This window comes from Taeniopygia guttata, chromosome 28 (assembly GCF_048771995.1).
Source record: "Taeniopygia guttata chromosome 28, bTaeGut7.mat, whole genome shotgun sequence".
Classification (NCBI taxonomy): domain Eukaryota; kingdom Metazoa; phylum Chordata; class Aves; order Passeriformes; family Estrildidae; genus Taeniopygia; species Taeniopygia guttata.
In genome coordinates, this window is record NC_133053.1 from 1,006,130 (window position 1) to 1,011,469 (window position 5,340).

The 5,340-nt window shown below is 59.1% G+C and overlaps 1 pseudogene; it reads left to right on the plus strand.

Moving 5' to 3' along the window:
* The first annotated feature begins 1,208 nt into the window (after positions 1-1,208).
* LOC140680747 (forkhead box protein L2-like) lies at positions 1,209-3,599 on the plus strand (annotated as a pseudogene).
* Positions 3,600-5,340: the final 1,741 nt, after the last annotated feature.

A 5,340-nucleotide genomic window follows, 5' to 3' on the forward strand; every position in this document is an offset into this window, starting at 1 on the left:
TTTCCTTCTCTTCCTGGCTGCAAGCAATATGTTTTCAGGTTGAAACGGGGTAGGGGTGGGAAAGGGGGATGAAAACAACTGATAAAAACCCGGGTAGAGCTCCCAAATTAATTTTACTGTACAAAGTTCTGTGCTTGCGGCCCTGGCTGCACAGTAGCTTTAGAGTCCAGTTGTTTTCCTAATATTTTTATGCTAATTTAATTGCTGTTAAATTTTTCCAGGCCAAGCAACTGTTTGGAAACACCATGCTTGTTTTAGTGCTTTCTGTTGGAGTTGGCCAGCTCTTCCTGTACATATGTTGGTTTTTTTTTTCTTATATCCTGTTTTTTTTCTTCTTTGTTTTATAAAGAGAAAAGAAAAAAACAAAAAAACAAAAAAAAAGAAAATTATTTTTCTTTCCCTCAGTACACATTCTTCAAATTATAGTGTTTGTTAAATAAAATGAAAGATTTACATTTAATTCTGTGTCGCCTCGTTGGGATTTCTCACCCTAGTGTCTCTTCAGGATTTCCCAGGATCTCACTGGGGGTCTCCAGGACCTTCTCCCAGCGGGTCCCAAAGATCTCACTCAACATCCCCAGAATCTTTCCAGGGAAAATCTTCCCACAGGGCCTCCCCAGCCTTCCTGGAGTCACCAGGAGCTTTCCCAGGATCCCCCTGAGCTGCTCAGGATCTCACCGGGATCCCCAGGACCTTGCTGGGGTCCCCCAGGATCTCCCCAGGATCTCCCCCAGGCTCCTGAGATCTCCGGAGGGTTCCCAGGATCGCTCCCAGCTCACCCCAAAATGAGACCAGGGCCTTTTCACGCACGGCAGGAGCATCCTGGGGCAATCCCAGGGTTTCCCTGGACATCCCAAGATCTCCCAGGGTCTCCAGGATCACCCCAAACAGAGCCTGGAAGGTTGTGGGGCACCCCCAACCCTCTCCAGGTTCTCCCTCGGGTTTTGGGGGGCAGCCAGACCCCCGGGCACCCCCAGCCCTGTCCCCACGGGCACCTCCTCGGTGCCACTTTGAATTCCTCCACCTCCAGCGGATTAATCATTTTATTTATGAGGCTTAAGGGCCCAAATCCCGTTAAAGCCGAGGCTTTGCCAGATAAACAGCCCGCTTTGGGGGCAGCGCGTTTGTGAAAACACAATTAGCAAACCCTGTAATCTGCACTAATTACCGGGCCATGAGCACCGGCACTTGCCGGCAGCACCTGCAGCATGGGGGACACGGGGGACACGAGTGGGGACACGAGTGGGGACACGAGTGGGGACACGAGTGGGGACACAGCAGCTGCGCCCCAGCGCCCGCCCGGAGCCTCCTTCACCATCGAGTACCTGCTGGGGGGCCGGGGGGCCGGGGCCGCCCCCAGCCCGGAGCCCCCGGCCCGGAGCCCCCCGGGGCCCGGGGACAAACCGGCGCAGTCCTACATCGCCCTCATCTCCACCGCCATCCTCTCGTCCCCCGAGAAGAAGCTGCTGCTGTCCGACATCTACCAGTGGATCATGGACAACTACCCCTACTTCAAGAACAAGGTGAGGGATGGGTCGTGGGGCTGGGCTGGGAGCGTTTCTTGGGAATTTTCCCCGATTTCCCAGGTTTGGGGTGAGCGGTGCTGCTGTGGGGTGAGGGACAGGTTGTGGGGCTGGGCTGGGAGTGTTTCCTGGGAATTTTCCCCATTTCCTGGGTTTGGGGTGAGCAGTGCTGCTGTGGGGTGAGGGACAGGTTGTGGGGCTGGGCTGGGAGCGTTTCTTGGGAATTTTCCCTGATTTCCCAGGTTTGGGGTGAGCAGTGCTGCTGTGGGGTGAGGACTGGGCTGGGGGGCTGGCCCGGCTCCGCTGGGCCTGGTCCATCGGGAGATCCATCGGGAGATCCATCGGGAGATCCATCAGGAGATCCACTGGGAGATCCATCGGGAGATCCATCGGGAGATCCAGTGGGAGATCCAGTGGGAGATCCATCTGTGCTGTCTGGAGCTCGGGGCTGCCGGGGTCGCTGTCTCCGGGCTCATTTCGGAGCTGCTGGTGTTGGCTGACCCCAATCCCTAGGGGGAACACCGGTGCCTGTGGCCGGACCCCAGGCCAGGTTCTGCAGGGAGTGGGGTGGGCATGGTGGGGCCGGGGGCTTGGCCTGAGTGACCCCTCCAGGCCTGAGTGACCCCCTTAAGGTCTGAGTGACCCCTCTGGCCCTGAGTGACCCCTCTAGGTCTGAGTGACCCCTCTGGCCCTGAGTGACCCCTTAAGGTCTGACTGACCCCTCTGGCCCTGAGTGACCCCTCCGGGCCTGACTGACCCTTCCATGTCTGAGTGACCCCTCCGGACCTGACTGACCCCTCTGGCCCTGAGTGACCCCTCTGGGCCTGACTGACCCCTCTGGACACAGGAGAAGAGCTGGCGCAACAGCGTCCGCCACAACCTGTCCCTTAACGAGTGCTTCGTCAAGGCCGGGCGCAGCGACAATGGCAAAGGCCATTTCTGGGCCATCCACCCCGCCAACCTGGAGGACTTCGCCAAGGGCGACTACCACCGGCGGCGAGCCCGGCGCCGTGTCCGCAGGTCAGGGGGCCGGGGGGCTCTGGAGGCACTGCGGGCTCTGGGGGACGGGGGGATCTGGGGGCACTGAGGGCTCTGGGGACCGGGGGGATCTGGGGACTCAGGGGGTTCTGGGGGGCTCTGGTGGCCTGGGGGGTCTCTGGGGGCACTGAGGGCTTTGGGGGCTCTGGGGCCTGGGGTGGCTCTGGGGGCTCTGGGGGCCTGGGGGTCTCTGGAGACCTGGGGGGCTCTGGGGACTCAGGGGGCTCTGGGGGACTTAGGGGTCTCTGAGGGCCTGGGGGGTTCAGGGGACTCTGGGGACTCTGGGGCCCTGGGGGTCTCAGGGGGCTCAGGGGACTCAGGGGACTCTGGGGGCCTGGGGGTCTCTGGAGGCCTGGGGGGCTCAGGGGGCTCTGGGGACTCTGGGCACTCAGGGGTCTCTAAGGGCCTGGGGGGTTCAGGGGGCTCTGGGAGGCCTGGGGGGCTCAGGGTGGCTCTGGGGTCTCTGAGGGCCTGGGGGATTCAGGGGGCTCTGGGAGGCCTGGGGGTTCTGTGGGGTTCAGGGGTCTCTAAGGGCCTGGGGGGCTCTGGGGCTCTGGGGACTCAGGGGGCTCAGGGGTCTCTAAGGGCCTGGGGGTCTCTGGGGGTTCTGGGGGTTCTGGGGGGCTCTGGGGCTCAGGGGGGCTCTGGGGGTCACCGAGGAGGGGGTTTGTGTCCGGGTACTGAGCCCCCGCTCCGTTTCCCCGGCAGGGTGACCGTGGGCTGCTTCCCCCCCTACGCCCTGTATGGCCTCGGCTGCTGCTGCCCCTGCTGCCCCCCGGGACCCCCGGGACCCCCCCAGTGCCCCCTGCCCGAGCGGCCGCGCTGGGGCTGGGGGCGGCTCCCGCTGCCCCGGGGCCCCTTCCTGTGACCCCCCGGGACCGAGGGGCAGCTCCGGGGGTCCCCTTGTCCCCCCAGGGGTCACCCCCTGACCCCCGTGTCACCAGGACGGGGGTCCATTTTCATTCCTGGGGTCCCCATCCCGTGTCCCCCACCCCTCACTGCGAGGGGACACTGAGACCCTTCCCCTTCCCTGCCTAACAGGACTTTCCCATTAGGGGAAACTGAGGCACAACCCAAATTTGGACTGACCCCCCCCCCGACACAAACCCCCCCCGGACCCCCCAAATCGGGGTTCCCCCAATCCTCCCCCCTCCACCCCCATCCTTCAGGCACATATGGGGCTTAAACCCTGCAGCGGCTGCTCCTGCCCTAATTATTCCCTTACTAATTGTCCCTGACGCCCCTAATGAAAATCGCGGCTCCCAGGTGTTAAGTGGCATTAGGGCGTCTCGCTAAGAAAGACGACTCGGCCATAAATCCCGGGATAAACCCCCAAAGCCCCGAACAAGGCAGATTATGACACAAATTAATCCCCCCCACCCCGGCCCTGCCCTTTGGGGGGGCTGCCCCGGGGGCACTGCGCCATTTGGGGCGGTTTTGGGGCGGTTTTGGGGCGTTTTTGAGGTGTGGGGTCACCTCGTCCCGCTTTGAGTTGGTCACCCCGGTTTAAAGGGGTTTGGGGAGTGGGGTGGGGGGGGGACACCCCAAATGTGTCCCTGACGCTCCTTAAACCGCGGCCATCTGTCCCCAAACGCGATTAGGGTCCCCTAAGCCCCCCGCAGCCCCCCCCAAGCGGCTTTAATGGGGCCGGGGGTATTGGGGGGGGGGGGGCACTGGGCAGACTGGGGGGGTGGGACCCCCCCTTTGCTCTTATTCTGTAAGGGAGGGGTCGGCTTGTTCCGTGGGGAAACTGAGGCACGGCCGCGGGTTGAGACACAGCCCCCCCCACTGCAGCAGGCACCCCAAAACGGGGCGAGAATCCCCCAAAAATCCCCTCTTGCCCTCCTGGACCCCCCGAAATAGGGGAAATCCCCCAAAGTATCCCCCCACAACTCCGAAAACCCCCAAAATAGGGGGAGCCCCCCTAAAAATCCCCTGGGCAGTTCTGGAGACCCCGAAATAGGGGACACCGCCCCCCAAAAAAAAAAAAAAATCTCTATAGTTCTGGACCCACTGAAATAAGGGAAATCCCCAAAACATCCTCCCCATAACCCTGGAAAACCCCAAACCAGGGAGAGCCCCCCAAAAAATCCTCTGTGCAGTTCTGGACCCACCGAAATAAGGGAAATCCCCAAAATATCCCCCCCCCACAACCCTGGAAAACCCCAAAAACAGGGGGAGCCCCCCGAAAAATCCCCTGTGCAGCCCTGGACATCCCCAAAATAGAGGAAATCCCCCCAAAACCCCAGAGAACCGCCAGCCCCTGCCCTGCCCCCCTTGCCTGGGGCTTCCCAACCCCAAAACAATCAAAAAAAAACCCCCAAATCATTAAAAACCCCCCAAAAAAAATTAGGGGGACACCCCCAAAAAGAGCCGGTGCCCCTCCATCCTTTCCTCCCCCAAGAAATCCAGCGGGCTCCGGGTGTATTTTTAATATATAGTTTATTTCTCTCTTTTTTTTTTTTTTTTTTTTAATTTATTTTAAAGCCCCCCCCCAAAGTGCAATTTTTATTATTTTAAATTTTTTTGTCGTTTTTTGTCATAGTTTTTATTTTTTTTTTCCTCATCTCCCCCCACTTTATAAAGAACTATCAAAGTTACAATCTATGGAATGTCTTTTCTGTGCTTTATTTATTTTTTTAATATATTTCTTTATAATTTTTTTCTCTCTCTCTTTCTTTCCTCGCTCCTTTTCCTCCCCAACCCCGAGAAAATCCTCACCAAAAAAAAAAAAAAATTGGAAAAAACACATAAAAGCCGCTGAAACCTTTGCGAGTGC